Source organism: Euprymna scolopes, chromosome 40, assembly GCF_053919585.1.
Source record: "Euprymna scolopes isolate OS-2025 chromosome 40, ASM5391958v1, whole genome shotgun sequence".
Taxonomy (NCBI): domain Eukaryota; kingdom Metazoa; phylum Mollusca; class Cephalopoda; order Sepiida; family Sepiolidae; genus Euprymna; species Euprymna scolopes.
In genome coordinates, this window is record NC_136521.1 from 40,070,024 (window position 1) to 40,089,894 (window position 19,871).

A 19,871-nucleotide genomic window follows, 5' to 3' on the forward strand; every position below is an offset into this window, starting at 1 on the left:
ATAATTTATTATACCATACATATTCACACTGAAACACTTATCACAATATTCTGTGAATCTATATTTAAAAAAAAAACTTGTTAAACTTTGTGACATATTTCTATTCTATGGCGGTCAGGTGCTAACGAACACCCCATAATTTTATTATACCATATTTCTTCAAACAGAAACATAATTTTCAAAGTATACTACACAGACAGATATGAAAAGTCTTTATTTAAGCCTGTGCCTATTTCCATTCTATGACGGGCAGGCGTGAACGAAGACCGCACATTTTTATTATACCATCCCTATTTAAGTTAAAACATACTGATCAAAGTGTTCTTATGCACATCCATATCAAAAACACTTGTAAACGTTTTTTTTTAATTTTTTAATTTTTTATTTCCATACTTTGTAGACCAGGCGCGAACGCAGACCCCATAATTTTAATGAACCACTGCTCTTCCAGATCAAACATACCTATTTCTGTGTATCGATACAGCTTCTATCAGTATATGTAATCAGTTTTTTTTTAAATAGTCAACCATATAGGAGCCTAATCGTGACCACACACACACACACACACACAGACATTCAGCTTTATATTATATTATATATATATATATATATATATATATATATATATATATATATATAAAATGAAAATTACAATTGAATTTAACAAAATGATCCAAGATGGTAAAATTAAAGTAAATTATAAATATTAAAGGATTAATATTTATAAACTTATCTCAGCCAGATATAAAAGCTCGATAATACCAAATAGGAAATAGAGCTTATAACATGAGCAAACAATTAATGAAATATATTAATAAACACTTTGAAATGAGTTGAAAACATATTTAATTTGAAAAGGAGACACTAGTTAAATGGATAGTCCTTAATCCGCGGAGTTTCGAAGAAATACTCTCCTTCTCATCAGAGGGTAGGAACCAGCAAAATGCAGGATCGGATCTTGCATGCAAAAGTATTTGATGAAACAACAAATAAGTCAAAGATCTTACTTGAAAACAAAAAAACAAAATAAGTTAAGTAGAGGGAATATGGTAAAGAAAAAGGTGATTACACATTAATGGATTGTCTGTTCGAAGATAAAAAAAAATCTAGTGACGGTAAAATCCAACTGTAAAACTTCAAGAAAGTTAAAAGAATTTCCATTTGTACAAGTAAAATCCAAAGAAATCCCGTAATTGGAAGAAGATGGTCCATAATAATCCAAAGGCAGAAATCCATGGAATAATTCACAAAAAAAATGTGTACAAGGAAAAAATAATATTAATAAAAGAAAAATAAGATGTGCTTTTCACTCTACTTCCGAGACATAACTATAAAACTCTGCTTAACTTATTTTGTTTTCAAGTAAGATCTTTGACTTACTCGTTGTTTCATCAAATACTTTTGCATGCAAGATCCGATCCTGTATTTTGCTGGTTCCTACCCTCTGATGAGAAGGAGAGTATTTCTTCGAAACTCCGCGGATTAAGGACTATCCATTTATCTAGTGTTTCCTTTTCAAATTAAATATGTTTTCAACTCATTTCAAAGTGTTTTTTAACATATTTCATTAACTGTTTGCTCATATATATATATATATATATATATATATATATATATATATATATATATGACCTTCTTTAACTTATATGCTCTCGCAAAATCATTTGCTAGAAAGCACGCTGCTCATAAACAACGGCTAATAAATCTAGAAACCGCATTTGCATTCTTGGTAACCCTATATCGACAATATTAACGTTACAAGTCAAAAAACTTTCAAGTTCCCTAATGCCGGTTAGAAATGGCTGAAAGTTCAACACGGAATAAAGCGTTAAATTAATTTTCTGCTTGGGAAGGTTCCATTGGTGGGTCACGAAGAGGCGTAAATTTAAAAAAAAAACACCAAAAAAAAAAGTCCCTATTCGATGTTTGCCTTTTTCCTTGTTTATACATAGATTTTTTTTTAAACGCTCATAAATTCGTTAATAAATTTAATCTGATGCGTGTCTAATTCATTAATTGGATTTATTTAAACGCGAATGCGCCTTGTGCATTAACGGTCGACCTTTACTTAATGATTAATTTTATTACGTTTTTCTGTTAGATTAGAAAACGGAATTTCACAAAATATTTATTTTGTTATGGGTAGAATGATTAATATAATGATCGAAAAAAGAAACCTGGCTTAGATAGTGGTTGGTTGGTTGGTTGGTTGGTTGGTTGGTTGATTTTGCTTTACGGCATATCAACCCTTTTTGGGTTATTTAATGCCGACTTCAAAGATTTTGAAGAAAAAAATTTAATAGAATATATTTGTTGTTTTCAAGTCGGTTTCTATTTAACCCATAGTTTGGACCCTAACAGGTATTACCACTCCGAGTCAGATTGGACCTGGGAGCAAATGAAAGGGTGGCTCCACATTTCCTAAAGCCCGCAAGGAAGGGTGGCTCCATACTCCCCAAAACCAGCAAGCAGATAATGTGATATATATATATATATATATATATATATATATATATATATATATATATATATATATATATATATATACATAGCTTAGAGCGTTAGAGGAAAAGAGCGAGCTCAATTCTATGAGAGGAGACTTATCTGGGCATTAAAAGCTCAACAAGTATCTTTGGAGCTTATATATGAAAACAATAGGAGTGTGACATGAAGACACAGAACTATATATTGATGGATATAGATTGGTTCATTTATTCAATAAGGGAATACAATCGATTAGGGGTGCGCTCGCGCGATTGTGTGTGTATTAAGTTATGAAATATATATGACAATGTGAACTAAGATGCAATGTTGAAACTTCTATTAACTTTTTTTCTTGCAGCATTATATCGTCATGCATTTTTTCTATCTAAGAAAATAATTTCTATTTTTCTGAAGAGTATATGCACGCTATAATAACCGTTGTTTCTGCGTAACGAAACCGATCCCTAACAAATGTAGCAAAATTTTTACATTGTTTTGCATTAAAAATATATATTTAGGCCTTGGAATGTAACTATACAGTTATTTTTTATGTGCTCTGTTTTAATATTTAACATACATTGAGTTTCTAAACAAAAAATAATTGGTATACACAAAGAGTGAAATATAATTGAAAACACATATTTTAACATAACAGCATGTATATATATATATACATATATATACATATATATATTTATATATATACATATATATACATATATATATATGTGTATATATATATATATATATATGTAGGATGTGTTTTCTTCAGTGTGAGAGGGTTCACTTATATATCTTCTATTCTTCTTCTCTTCTTCTATCTTCTTCTATCTATTCTATTCTTCTTTCTTCTTCTATCTTCTTCTTCTTCTATTCTTTCTTTCTATCTTCTATATAAATAAAATGAACTCATTTTTTCCCGTCTGATTTTGACATTAATAGGATTAAAAATCAAGATATTTCATGCAAATATAATATGCACAAATGGCAGAACAATATCTGAGGTGTGTTATAGGCTTATTATTTCTCAAATTCCTCGATAATCTTAGATTTCTATACTTTTTCTGCTGAGAAGTCACGGCCAAAATCGTTTAAGATCAATGGAAGTGGTAAAATATTTTCTCTCTAATAAATTCCTCCTCCCCCTGCCACCACTTAACACCGTTTGGGGATCGTTCACAAGGAACAGTTGAGAAGAGAACACCGGTTTGGCTTCGTAGTTCTTTCATGTGAAGTTATTTAAAATCACTGAACTAAGCTGCAGTTCTCTGTGGCGTAGTGGTTAGCGTGCTGGACAATTCACATTATATTTTCACGTTCGCGCCGACCTACCGTAGTCGTTTTTTTTTTTTTTTTCCTAAACAACTGGAATGGACTTTTATTGCTGGCCGAACTGTTAACGTTGCAGATGTTTTGTTCTTTTTCACACTTTATTTTCCTACTTTTACTCATGACTCCGGGTTTGATCCTTCCTACTTACCTACCATACCATTTTTTAACCCCCCCCCCGTCCCGGAAACAAACACTCGGGCAACGCCGGGTACCCCCGCTAGTATATATATAGTCAGTGTTAGAGGGTTAACTTATATATATATATATATATATATATATTTATATATATAACCCTCTCACACTGTTAACCCGTATAACCCTCTCACACTGACTATATATATATATATATATATATATATATATATATATATATATAAGTTAACCCTCTCACACTGAAGAAAACACATCATACAATAATTAACACATATAATCAGTCAATAAATTGTATAACAAAATACACCCATTTCATTTTAGTTATATATTTATATTTCAGTTATAAAGGACATATTTGTTTCACATTTTATAGGCTGTAAAAACGTGCCAAATATAGACTCTGGATGATAGATGACCCCATTTATGTGCCACCGTAAGCGCAAATGTTGTACAACTTTATGCATAATTACGGTTAATTACCTTTCCAACGAGTCTTAATTTGAACATAAAATTTGCCAAAAAAGAAATGGTGGTACATCTATATGGATGTATCTCTACTGGTAGTCAAATTGCATATTGAAATGATCGTGATGTTGGTACTATGAGAGGAAACTAGATGAAAATTTGCAGGCTTTTTGAAGATTATTACACTATTCGATAGTTTTATTTTCATGAGGATTTGTAAAAACGAACCCATATTTTCAAACCAATAAAATATGCTCAAATTTGTCAACATTCGTATATACAATGTCCTGGCAGACAGCTTCAATTTAGCTGCTCCGGTTTTCTACTCTGGCATTTCCAGCCCACTAATACATATATTATGATTACGACTCAACTACATTTTCATTTTCCAATTTTACTTTTTATCAACATTTTCTCTCAATATTATCCATTTTATAACATCTGCATTTATGTACAACAACAACAACAACAACAACAACAACAATAATAATAATAATAATAATAATAATAATAATATTTCCCTCGCTTAGGTGACTATACGATGCCTGCGAGTGTTAAAATATTACATACACAAATAACACAAATTATTTTCCTATAGATCTATAATGAACTAGGCTACCCGTGACCCATTGGGTCAGTATGTTATATTAGCTATGTAATTCATGTACGAGCGAGTGTGACACTTGTGATGTAAAGAAAATAGTTTTTTTTTGACGTAACAGAAACATTTCTATGAAAGTATATTAAAATGAAAAAAGAATATAGATAGATTTCTATGAGGCGTTCTGTTTATTATGATTAATTATTTAAAAAAAAATTACAGTTACTGAATTATAAGTGGTTGGCCACACTTATACGTAAATGTGCACTGAACAGATATCATAATATTATAGTAACATTCAAATTTTGATGTATCTGCTTTTTTTTACATCGTTCATTTCTGTATTAAGTTTAAGTTATTTTAAACCCAACTTTTCCCATGTTAAATGATAATTTCGAAATAATAACGTTTATATTTCAGCATCCCAGTTGTTCTTTTTTTTTTCGCGTTTAAATTATCCCAATACACAATTGTTAATAATGTCTGCTTTTTTTTTACATCGTCCATTTCTGTATTACGTTTAAGTTATTTTAAACCCCACTCTTCCCATGTTAAATAATGATTTCGAAATAAAAACGTTAATATTTCAGTGCGCAGGTCAAGATCTGCAAAAGAAGCGATTTGTGTTTATTTGTTTACGCTGTTATGCGTTAATGTTTATGCGCAACCGGATGTCGTAAACCGGAAAGTGGGTTACATACATCGTTACAAGGTCATTTGAGTTTTATAATTATATAGATTACTACAGCTTCAAATATTTCTTAAAAATATGCATTTTTACCAAGAAAATACCCTCATTTTCTTATTCATCTATAAAAATAAAGGTTTTATTTACAATACCTGCGTACAAGTTAGGATTTCATATGTAATGGTTCGTAATAATAATTATATAGTTGAGCAGTTCAATTGTGCAATACTAGATTTATAAATATTTTTACTAGCAGGACGCCTAAACTGACGTTGCCCGGTGGAAGCGTGACACTCCCCTCGGAAAACAAATTAAAGAACGGTTGTTATTGGTAGCCAATATCGTCCCTGAAAAATAGCGGACACTGGCGACCGTGACCCAAATTAAATAATATGGCTTTTAGTGTTGAACATTTTTTTCCAGTTGCAGCTAGTGGAAGCCACTGTCTGTGAGATTAAGCATTGTTGGTTACTGGTGATTAGAGTTGGTTTGGGCTGATAACTTGCAGGTATTGGAGGATTCTAAAAAAACATTTAATGGAAAAAACATTGTTACGTACTTATTTGTCATGCCTAACTCAGTATTCCGTAAAAAAATATGAAAATAGTCCATTAGAAAAATAATATAAAGTAAAAACAGAAGTTTTCAAAGTTAAGGATTTTCACTGTATATTAACTCTTAAGAGAGATCGAAATCGGTGGTATATAACGGCTTTCTACCTATGAAAGTATTTTTCAAGTCGGCCATCGTTTTCCTTCTCGGTATACTGCAAGCATTTTTTTTTCAAAGTAGCTCTAGCACACCTTATTACTGGTTCATTTTTAGAGCATTCATCGTCAACATTAAGACAAATAAGGAAAAAGTAGTACTTGCTATTCGGTTTGTTGTTCAAGCCTTCCTCTTCTTTTTTTTTGTGGGGGGATCAAATCATCCACAAATAGTATTAAAATAAATTCCAGTTTTAGGTGATCTTTTTTTAACTTGTAAGATGCAAAACACTCTTCCTTCTGCTTGTGAAGAATGGGTTTCCTAAATAATAGCGCAATCATTCCAGCATGGTAACATTCATGTATAACAAAAACCATCAAAGAACTGTATGTGACGTATCGATAATAGGTCAGAAAAATAAAATAAAATAAAATACTCCACACAAAATAAAAGAGGTAAAAAAACGAACAAATATATAACAAATAACTGTTTCTAATCTAATATTAACCTACCTGCATAATATTTTGATGTTTTAATTTATGTGTAAGCGTATAATCAGTTCTAAAAAGAAAGTGTCGGCATGATAAAGCCTAGGTAATCGGTCAAAAATGTAAAAATAAACCAAATCGGCAAAAAGAATAGTAAATGTCCCACCCCGCAAAAAGCAAAAAAAAAAAAAAAATATATAGCATCATTAAAAGTTCGAAAATGCTAAAAAATAGGAACTTTAATATTGGTATCGGTAAATTTTTCTCAGGGCTTTATAGGGGGAGGGGAGGTATTTTGTTTATATTTTCATTCCCATTGCTGTGTTAACATTTAGAGAGTGTTCCGCCCGTTTGTTTACATTTTATGTTAGTTCCGTCTGCGCAAGGGAAGAGTTAGCAATGCGTATTAAAATGCCAATAATTCTCAAACCTGTTGTAAGAGCTCACCGTAGGTTCCAGTATTTAATGTTTAGTTTTTTTTTTGTTTTTTTTTTTAGAATTGCATCATATTTGCAAGTTGATTTAATTCTTTATGTCTGTGCGATAATCGATTGTTAAAAGACCTGTATATTTTTTACTTATGCATGTATGTTTATATGCTGAATTGTTAAAAAGAATATGCCGTTATTTATGAAACCTTAGGATAATTTTAAGGCTATCAGTATTTAATTTTCTGTGTTTTGAGCGATTATTATATTTGTATTTATTTTTTTTACTTGTTGCCTCCTGAAGAGAATTGCATTTTTTTTTCGTTAGAGTGTATTCTCAGAATCCATCAGGCAGGTATATTGCCGCAATAATGCTAAAAAGTATATCCAGTTAAATTTGAGCTTTACATCATCTGGTAATAATTTGTTAGGTATGTAAGTAGGTAATAGTTGCAAAACACTATATCCGTATGTTGTTTACATCTTGACGGCGACGATCACAACGAAAGAAAGAAAGAAATAATTAATTTTTTACTTAAGCATGCGGAATTATTAAAACAAAATAAGCCATTATTTATAAAACCTTAAGATAATTTTCAGGTTACCAGTATTTAATTTTTCTGTCTTTGAGCGATTATTATGTTTGCATTTGTTTAGTTTTAGTACTGTTGCCTTCTGTAGATAGCGACACCATATTGTAAAGTTTCTGAAGTGTTCGTTTATAATGATCTAATTCTGGACTAATAGAATTAGCAGGCAATCAACTTTCTTGGGAGAGACTTTATTATTTTGTATTCTTACTACGTAAACGTTAATAGTATACCTGTGTATGCATGGCCCACTTAAACAGGGTGTACGCGTACAATCTTCTTCCCGGTGTCGAGTAGTTAAGTTGGAAGGATTATAGTATTTAGAGAAAAAATAGGAAGCCTTCCTTTTAAGAAGTTGCGATTGTGATGTTGTTGCCCCTAGGATGCAATATAATATTTCATTATAACACCTAAATGTGTCTATAATTGTGTGCGAAAACTACTGAAGATGGTGACTATATGCGTAGATAATTGAATTTGCATGTGGCATCCGCTGTTGGTCGTGAGTGTAATTTCTGCAGTCATTTTATTATATATGGAAATAATGTACCACTTTATTAGGAAGTGGATACTCAATTTATTGAGAATTTATAAAGTTTAGAGTTTATTGGCAGAACTTACGTATAATTGCTTCGGTCCATAGTAAGGATGAAAGTATATAAGGACTCTTAATTATTATTATACTAGCTGATAGCACAAAAAAATCTTCATAACACCAAATTCATTGTCTCGTCTCAACAGATTATGCACAGGCCTTTCGCGTCAACAATTCAGTATTCTCATATGTACATATACATACACACACACACATATATATACATATATATATGTATGTATATATATGCATATATATACATACATATATATATATGTATGTATACATATATATGTATATATACATATATATACATAAATATATATATATATGTATGTATATATATATGTATGTATGTATGTATACATATTTATATATGTATATATGTTCATATATATGCATATATATGTGCATATATATATGTATATACACATGCATATATATGTATATATATGTATATATACATATACATATGCGCGTATATATGTATATATATATATTCAAGCAAATATTATTAAATACAACGGAGACATTTTGTCTTATAATTCTTTTTTTTTAATTTTTCAATTTTTCGTATTGTCTTTTTTGTTTCAAAATCAAAAATATTAATAAAGGATCCATACATGTTGCTGTTACGAGCGCTTTCGATTCGTCCACGAATCATCGTCAGGTGTTAAAAATACAGGATTGCGAAAATGAGGATTAAAAATGAAAACTAAAATATATATATTCAGTGATGAGTTAAAATAAAAGTCGATTAAGAATAAAAGTCGATTAAAAATTCGAGTGTTAAAACCAGCAAGTTCGTAGACACCATGTACGAAGTCCGTCCAACACGGACTACGCAAGACATTTCAGAACGTTACTGCTTTTTTGAAATGCAATGTCATTTATATTAGGTTGAAGAGTTCTAATGTACGACGCTTCAAGAATCTTTAATTTTTTTACATTATTTTCCCGTTGTATAATTTTTGTGTTGTCAACGAGGACCTTTCTAACATTGGAGGGGGGACAGCTATGTTCTTTTTTTAAATGTTTGTAAATCGCGCTTGTGTCGTTAAGGTGCATAGTTATTCGCCGGGACAACGTTGTTGTTGTATGCCCAATGTATGTATTATTTTTGGAGTTACATTCTCCAATAGAGCATTTAAATTTATACACTACATTGGTTTGGTCCAACGTTTTTATCGCCGGTGAAGAGTTGTTTTTAACCACAAGGTTTTGTGTTCGAAATTTCCTATAATAGATAATAAATTTAATTTTAAAATTACTGTCAACAGGCGTCAAGTATCTTCGTATAATATTTTTTATTGCATTTTCTTCGATTCTGAAATTAGGCGTCATTTGATTTTGGTAAAATATATTAATGGGGTTTGCATTGCGGTGTTGGCTAACATTATTATTCTGGTTATCGGAAGATTGTAGCATTTTTTTTATTTGTTCATCAACAATGTAATTGGGGAAATGATTATTGATGAGTACTTGTTTAATGTTTTTTATTTCAATTAGCAATGCTTTTTTTGTGGAGGATATCATTTTAGCACGATTTAGTAAATTTTTTATTATGGCTATTTTGTACCTTTGTGGACACTCACTTTTAAAGTTCAGGAGGCCAGAGTTTATGCTAGTTGGTTTTTTATATACAGATGTATTACAAGTGTTATTAGACGTATCAATAAGGACATCAAGAAATGGAATTTTATTGTTATTATTTAACTCTAATGTGAATTTTAAAATTGAATTTTCTTGAAAGAGGTGCTGTAATTGGTGTATCTGTTCATTATTTTCAGCTAAAATGAGAATGTCATCCACGTAGCGTACATAAATTGGGGGTTTTATGTTGTTTTTAAATATTTTGTTCTCTAAGTCAGCCATGTAGAATTCACTTAGGGTTGGTTCGAGGACTGATCCCATTGCCACACCGTCTATTTGAGTATAAATGTTACCATTGTGGTCATAGAAGGGTACTTCTGTAGTGCAAATTAGTAACAATTTTTTTAAAACTCTTTTGTTAATTTTAAGTGGGGGGAGTGATGGATTATTATAAATGTTCTTGATAATTATATCTATTGTTTCTACTACAGGTACATTTGTAAATAAACTTTCTACGTCAAGGGAAGAAATTATTTTGTTTTCAGGTTGCATTGATTTTAATATTTGTATTAGTTCGTGTGTGGACTTAACGCTATATTTACTAGGAATATATGGGCTGATAAGTTCATTTAGTGTTTTTGTTAGGCGATAGATGGGAGTCGGAATTTGGGATATAATAGGTCGGAGAGGGAAATCGGGTTTATGTGTCTTGACTGTGCCATATAATATATATATATATATATATATATATATATATATATTTATACGGTCTCAAGGGTGCTTCATCCTTGTCACAGACTATTTGACCATATATATATATATATATATATATATATATGCGTGTATATATGTATGTATACGTGAGTGTGTATGTGAATATACATATACCAGATGCCATGAATACGTTTCCAGACATTTTTTTTTTGTTGGAACAGGCATTAAAAATTGTAGACGCTCGAAACTCAGCATGTGTTACCTAGACAACTTATGCGATAACTGCCAGATTTTTAAAAATGTTGTTTCAAATAAATAACTAGATGAATTGGAATACATCATGCAAAAGCCTAATTGTCACAGCTAGTGGATTTCAGAAAAATGCAATCTGAATGCGTGGAGACTTTAGAATAACGATATGCAATAAAATTCTGTTTTGAACTTGGGAAAATGCCACGGAAGCATATGGGATGATTCAGTCTACTTTTGGATTATCTTTCATTGATCGAGCATCAGTTTTTGAGAGGTATATGAGATTCAAGGAAGGCAGGGGGTCAGTGGGGTATGATAAGAGAGAAGTGGGAGGAGTAAGGAAGTCAGAACACCACGATTGGTTGGCTAAAATAAAGACTTTACTAGATTAGCACCTTCATATATCGATAGAGACAATACGTACACAGTTTGATGTCAGTGAGGGAACTGTGCACACACATTTTTTGCGAGGAATTGAAAAAGGCGGAACATTTTTGCGAAGTTTGTCTCAAGGGTGCTTCATCCTTGTCACAGACTATTTAACGAAAATTGGCATCAAGACGTCAAAAATTCGTCGAAGAACAGGGAAAAGCCAAAAAGAAAGTTTATCTCCAGTTCACCCGTAAAGTAAAGTAATCCATGCCAGAAAATTGGCGTTTTCTTTTCGTCAGATGTCCTTTAGAGCATCGACCAGTGACGGGAAGAATCGATCAGAGAAGGAAAACAGACAGCAAAAAAGATATGGTGACTTTATCATTGTATATATATATATATATATATATATATATATATATATATATATATATATATATATATACATGCTAGCGATATAGCAAACACATACATAGACACGTAATAAATAAACACATATTAATAATAATAATAGTAATAATAATAATAATAATAGTTATAATAATAATGAGACATAATCACAGCAAACAAAATCCCACCCCGCTAATGCTACACAAATAATCACTCACTTTTTCTTGTAACAACAATTATTTCCTATTTCTCTTATCACGCTTGACTTCTCGTTACGGCTGTGACGTCGCCCACGTCTCTAACGTGATGGTCTTTTCTAATGTGTTACTTTCTTTTTATTGTCTTTTTCCTTATAATGACGCCATTTGCCATTTCATATGCATTTGCATATGTGTCCGCACTCTGTTACATTGTGATGCTCGTTTAACGGTAGCTTTTTTAGTCACACGCCGTCAGTATTTGCAACAAAAGAATGAAACTTTCAGGTCATGAATTCATAAATTCATATATTAAAAGAATGGAATTTGCAACGCCCTCCCATCCATTCAGGCGGTATAAAAAAGAGGTATTACTTTTGTAACGCTCCTATTATATTAATTAAAGCATTGATTTAGTATGACTTCAAAGACATCGTTGATCCTTTTATTAGAATTAAGACACAGGAAAGCTCTTAGCAATACCGAGATTAGGGCCGAAATAATTTTGTAGATAAAAAAAATCACATACCATTTTCTTTTTATAATAAAATTCTCTAGAGATAGTTAAAAATTACGGCAATTGTTGTAATCTATGTGTTAAACGGAAAGCAAATAAAAATTTGGCAATGGAAATGATCGAACATGGCTGTTGTTTTATAAAATACTAGCGGATATCCGGAGGATTATCTGGCATTAAACATAAGGTTAACTTTTTTTAAAAAATCAATTAAGTAAATAAAAACGGAAAGAAACTGAGAAATGTGCACTCTGCTATTATGCATTTTCTAAATAGTATAATTCTTTACTCCTAGGTAAGACGTAAAACTACATCCGGCAACGAGGCCCTGGTGCGGGATCTCCGGGGTTTGGGGGAGAATGTCACTACCCTTTAGTCATTGTAGTGCTGGGTCAACCTTGGGCAAGGTGTAGTACCCACTAGCTCCCTTATTTAAGGTCACAGAAACACAAGCATGTTCACCGATGCTCATGGCAGATGAGGAAGAAATCCCAATGGCTTGCGCAGCGGATGAACCAGCACCGCAGTGACGACGAGGTCACCAAGGGTGATGTATAACTCGACTCGGGTCTACCTCAGTTATCGGATGCAGATGATTGCATGTGTGCAGGCTGTCCTGGTCCGTCTTTGCCTCTGTACTTTTGTTTTCAGCGGAGAGGATGCTAGCAGCACTGGGCAAGCTGTTTATTCCTACTTTGGCTATGCTGGGAGAGAGGTGCAAGCCATGTGGCGATGAAGTGAGGGCGTACCGGCAGGGTTGATGGGCTGGAAGCCGCAGCGTGATCTCTGCATTCAGGCGATTGGAGTACGGAGCGCGACTGCGGGCGCCACTACACGGATTTCCTGCCATCGTGTGTCACATCTGCGGCCGGTTTTCGGAGCTCCGATCGGACTCATATCGCATCTTCGACTCGGACACTCACCGACCTCCGCGTCATCGTCGAAATCGACCGACTGCCTGAGAGAGAGAGAGAGAGAGAGAGAGAGAGAGAGAGAAAGAGAGAGATACTTCTTGTAAGTAAAAAAATACTCAATCTGAGATAGAAAACAAAATATAAAAACAGTGAGACAAGTACGATATCTATTAGACTATCTTTACACGGTCTTAAGAAAGTGTTTTCAGACTACTTATATTTAACATAAGGAATCTGCCATGTCAACGTTTCACGTATGCGCATTCGTGAAACAGTTTACAAACAGATATAATCCCCGTGCCAATTATTCAATTTTGACCCATAAGCAGCCGAGTTTTCCAGAGGAAAACTGACCAAAAAACGTTTCTCATGTCTAAAGTCACTATATACAAAAATTCCACGTCTTTAAATAAAAACACTGTTGAGTATATAGGTTAAGAATTGTCCTCACACATTCTCACTTTTATATGGCTATATATATATATATATATATATATATATATATATACATATATATATATATATATACTGTATTTACTTAAGACAATGAATTTGAGAATAAAATGACCAACATGATGTTGATTCTAAAAGTTGTTCTTCCTCAAAACTATGATTCTATTATATATTTATAATGATATTCTTGCAATTTGACCTACGCTTGAAGGATGATACAAAGATTGGACACCCGGTTCAAACAACACATGCCCATAAAATTTCTCTATGCAATTTTCTAGTATCGCATGCTCGGACTAATATTTACTGGTTTTCATCCCTGAACCTTTTTTTAAATAGCTGTTCCTGTGTCTCTAATTTTACTGGAGGTTCATTCTCTCTTCTCTCTGTAAACCGCATTCTCACTATCATCTAGAGATTGCTTAACAACAGTGATCTGGTGAGTACCGATGTGTAAATGTGATCATGCCAGGTTCAAGACGATAATACGATAATACAACATAATCCTGTTAAAACACTGCTTCTCGTTAGATAAGCAACGTTGAACCTTGTCAGTATTATAGCGTTCACCGTTTGTGAATACCAGGCGCCCTATTTAGGAAGATGTCGAGACCTCTTTGCAAGAACTGCAAAAAAAAAGAAAAAAAACTAACGTCGCTATTTCTCCTTACTGTGATATACATACAACTAGGACCTGCTACTGAATTTGATATCTTCATGACACTTCCACATTAGGAGGAAGCTAGTTCAACCCACCTAGGATTACTTCTACTATGTATACGATGAATTAAATTTTAAGACGGTTAATTCGAATTTCACGTTCAACAACGTAGTGTAATCGCATTAAATATAAACACAAAACCTTTTGATCCCATTCTATCTTCAGTGATCAGATCTCATCATTAACGAAATAGGTAAATGATGATAACGTACGCACGAGAACGCAATGCTCTTAGTGTATTTTTATATAAGACTTTTATAGAATTTGGTGCTTGCATTGATCTCTTTGAATGTTTGAAGTAATTTTGGGTTGAGTACAAAGAAGTTATATGACGTTTCTTTGTTTGATTTGCAATATTCAATACATAGACGATGCCGTTACACACAGTGCCAAAACGATCGTCGACTACTTGTCGAACAAAGAATTAATCTCCTCTCTTTAGAAGAGTACATGTATTTGCGAACCATTATACTTTGAGGGAGAAGGTCATTAAGCTAATACAATATTCCGATCGGAATATTTCATTTTACTAACACATATCGAAGGTTACATGAATGCAGCATTTGGAAGAGGAAATTGTAGTCATGTAATTTTGGCAAAGAAATCGGCGATTGAACTTCTGCCGAACGACTTTCTACAAATGATTTTAGGTGACTTTCACAGTAAATAAAAAAGGTCGTATTCAGAATAGGGAAGTACTCGGTGCGATCATTAAAATATGGTAAATTATTTGGCTATTCTTTGGTGCAGGGTTTAGGCATCCACATTGGACTGTAATTTTTTGTGTAATCATATCACCAAGCAGAGATTGTACTTGCAACGGACGGTCCATATGGAATGTGTGTACGTGTCATTAAATATCTATGGTGGTTCTTCACTATCTCATCCGTAAGTTATGTTGTTGCAGTCTATTCATGTTTCAATGCTAAGATCGTCTAAATGTTGATATGCGCGCGCGTGTGTGTGATTGTGTGGGGGGGGGTATGTGTGTGTCCTACATGTATTTTCGACATACCTTATTTTCATGCGTCGTTGACCTTTGTCCATCTGGAATTCATCTTGTTCCTGATCATTTTGGAACCTGTTTGAACGAATATGCATTCACTTCCAAGAGCACTGATTGTATTTTATATAGTTTTATTCACTTTCCAGGCAAAAGAATGGTGAGTTAATATCTTTGCTTGAGCGTTTAATTCTATGTCTCAATTCTGAGACTTTTTATTTGTATCTAAAATTAAACGAAAATTCCATGAACGAAAATTCTTTCCTACGGCTGCCTGTCAGTTATAACAAGATTTTGAAGTACTGAAAACTTAATTTATTTTATTGCGAACTATTATCCTCATCTTTCTTAGATGATGTTTCACAGCGTTTCGGCAAACTATTCCTCTGGCCTTCGTTAAGTGGTAACTGCGACGTGATAGGAACTCCGACTCCTCTAACTGCATTCCACGCAATTACTGCCATCCATAGTTGTCGTTTCACCACGTTTTGGCCAAGTAAGCCTCTGGCCAGCTTTGGATAGGATTGAAACCGCTATCTTCAGACAATTCTTATCTGGAACCATACAGATTATATTATATATAATACTCATATCAAAAATGAATTCCAATAATATAATACTTAAAACTTGTACTCCTTCATGACTGGCTGAACGTCAACATGCTATATTCATGGATAAAATAAAGTGGTCCGTCCTAAAGTGCAGATTTCAAGTTTAATAAAAAGATTCCCGAGTTCAACAAAAATCAAATTAGCGAAGACCGTATCAATTCGGCTACTATTAACCGCATGAAACACCGTTGAATTTAAACATTTTAATTTTAAATGTTCATTTACGTCAGTCAGAGAGTGATCTAATCGTTATACGATGATCTATGCTTAAGAGCTAAATTGACCGACTTTTAATTCAACTGAAAGTTCTCGACGATAAGAAACGAATAATATTTTTTGTTACTATAATAATTAAATACCTACAGACACTAGTGTTTCATCCTTTCAGGAATCTTCAGTGCAGGGTGTCACGATTAACACCAGTCGGACGATTCGAACCCCGCAGCACGAGGCATCTCTTACTCGATTATATATATATATGTGTGTGTGTGTGTGTGTGTGTGTGTGTGTGTGTGTGTGTGTGTGTGTGTGTGTGTGTCTACCCGTTCAATGCAAAGGTCTCTAGATGTCGCATGTCTTCTATTTTAATTACCTCTTTTTTGGAGCTGTTAAACTTTATTATCATTTTAATATCACCTGCTTCCCTCACTGACACGCAGAAGTTTAAATGTAATTAAAAGAGACCTCTCTCAGCGTCTTGCATAGTCTCCTGTAAACAGGATCCTAAGTGGTAATATGACTTGTTCGGGGTGAATAAAAGTGCATGCAAAACTATGCAATACTCTACCGTCATAAAAGCCAAATACGTCCTTGGAAAGCGTACCGTTGCCACATCTGGTCAGGAGCTGCTAGAAGCAGATTATCTAATCTTGGTAATGTTCAAAATAGATTTCATAGCCAAGTACGGGATGCTTATTTCTCTTCTCTGTACCCTCTTCCCCACAGAAGAGGCATTGCCAGCCTGCCTCTAATTTGTTCATAATTTTATGGCAGGTTCTCATCTGAGCTCCAATCTATGGTTCCTCCCTTATATAACACCCGTCTAGCAGAAATCACTATTATTTCCCACAATCTTTATATGCGCCTAAACGATCTTTATCTGTGCCTAGATTCCATGAGCAAAGTTTCTTTCCTAGAACTGAAAGTCTGTGAAACTCTCATCCGTTTCACTGTTTCCAGCTGACAACACTATGATTGTCGTCAAGTCTAACGTCAAAGGTTCTCGATGAGCCGTCGGCTTAAGAAATCCAATTTTCCACTACTAACGATTACTACGACATTTTCTTATTGACTGCTGTACACTAATTAATCCTCATCCTTGAGTGACCCCCGGACCTTAATAAATGGTAGCTCCTTTGTAAGAAAAAAAAATCTTCAACGTGAGAGACAAATCGTGTGGTTTAATGTCGTTCAAACAGCACGTTTAACAAACAAAAAAAAAATCTCAGATTTAAAATGGGGTTATTCTTTCATGTTTAATGTTCATGAACAGACGTTTCCAAAAGCAATATTTATTTAAAAATAACAATACGTTTTGACGTATTCTGATTCGGCCAGCGATGCATATAGTTGCATCTATCTTCTGATTGGTTGTTCATATTCCACCCGTGTTACTAGAGGAGCGATCAATTTCTACAAAAAACAATTCAAAATAATAGAAATAGACACCATTTCGAATTATTATTGACTAGTGTAAAAGCCATGAACTGAGCGATTCTTAAACAATTGATTCTCCAGGGGGCAACTTCGTCCGCCGGTTCATATATCGAATGATGTGAGAATTATACAAAGCTAATTTTAATAAATGAACAATATAATCAATGTTCTGTAGCGAACAATACAAAGCAATAAAAATAATTATAATTCTATATTAACATTTATTTCTCTCTCCCCCTTATATATATATATATATATATATATATATATATATATATATATATATATATATATATATATATATAAATGGGTATGCGGGTAACCTACTACCTCAGGGAGATGACCGCCTCTGCCTTGCATGGTTTCAGATCATCCTTGGGCAAGGTGTAGTACCTGTTAGCCCCCCTCTCAAATTCTGGAGGGATACTATATTGTGAGAACTAGGGATATATATATACATATGCATGTTTGCTTGCTTATGTGTATGTGTGTGTATATGTCCAGCGGCCGGAGAGGTAAAACTCTGTGATGATAAAACATGCACACTATGCCACTGCTCAGTCATCTCACTATTTCAGTTTGTCACTGTGAAACCAGTAGTAGGGTGATGTCTGGAGGGGTGTTCCCGACCATCAGGATTGGGTTGATGCAATTCTTACATCACTGTACAAGGGAAGGGGGCCCAGGACCGACTATGGAAGTTATCGTTGGATAAGTTTGTTGGAAGCAGTTAACAAAGTATTTTCCAGAGTTCTACTCAATAGATTGTTAAAGTATATTTGTCCATCCGTCATTCCAGAAAACCAAAGTGGCTTTCTTCCGGGCAGAGGAACCACGGGCATGATCTTCTCTGCTCGGCAGTTGCAGGAGAAATGTACTGAACACCGTGTTCCGCTTTATCAGGTTTTTGTTGATTTGACTAAGGCTTTTGATACGGTGAACAGAATTGCCCTATGGATAATTCTGGGGAGGTTGGGATGCCCACCTAAATTTCTACGATTACTCAGGGAGCTCCACACTAATATGAAGGCTCGACTGAACTTCACCGGATGCCTGTAGGAACCCATATCGGTTGACAATGGTGTGAAGCAGGGTGATATCCTAGCACCTACACTTTTTTCAATTTATTTTGCAACTATGTTATCGTATGCCTTTAGGGGATCTTCTCTAGGTGTTTGTTTGCGTTTCAGAACCACAGGTAGGGTCTTTGATCTTCGTCGTTTTCATGCTTCTACAAGGACCTTTCAGCACCTGGTTCGTGAATTGCTTTATGCGGATGACGCCGATCTTGTGGCCCATGGTGAGAGGGATATGCAGGGTATCATGGATCTGTTTTCGGGGGGCAGTGCGTCTTTTGAGCTTACTATTAGTCTTAAGAAGACTAAGGTCATGTTCACACCTCCACCCGGTAGTTTGTATGTGAAACCAAATATTTTTGTTAACAACCAGAGACTTGCCGTCGATGACACATTTGTGTATTTGGATAGTACTCTCGCCAGACATGGAACCATGGATGCTGAGGTCAACTATAGGATACAGCGTGCCACTAAGGCTTTTAGTGGCTTAGAGAAGCGAGTATGGTCTGACAGGGGTATAACTATTCATACAAAGATCAGTGTCTATCAATCTTGTATTTTACTATCTCTTCTTTACGCTTCTGAGGCCTGGACAACTTATGGTAAGCACATAAAAGTCATGGAGAGAGTGCACCAGAAATTCTTGAGACACATTCTGGGCATCAGGTGGAGCACTTTTATATCTGATGTGGATCTTCCCATGCGGGCTGATGTACCTTGTATCGAGAAGTTGATTATACGCAACCAGATGAGGTGGGCTGAACATTTGACAAGGATGGACGACGATAGATTGCCAAAGCGCCTGTTCTATGGTGAAATTATACAAGGAAAGCGTCCACAACTTAAACCGAGGAAGAACTTTTAGGATAA

At 33.9% G+C, this 19,871-nt stretch overlaps 1 long non-coding RNA gene across 1 annotated transcript in view; it reads left to right on the forward strand.

Annotated features, from left to right (window-relative positions):
- The window catches only part of LOC145265763 (uncharacterized), a 499,232-nt gene that overhangs the window by 236,382 nt on the left and 242,979 nt on the right, over positions 1 to 19,871 (forward strand). The gene's annotated exons all lie outside the window — the stretch shown is intronic.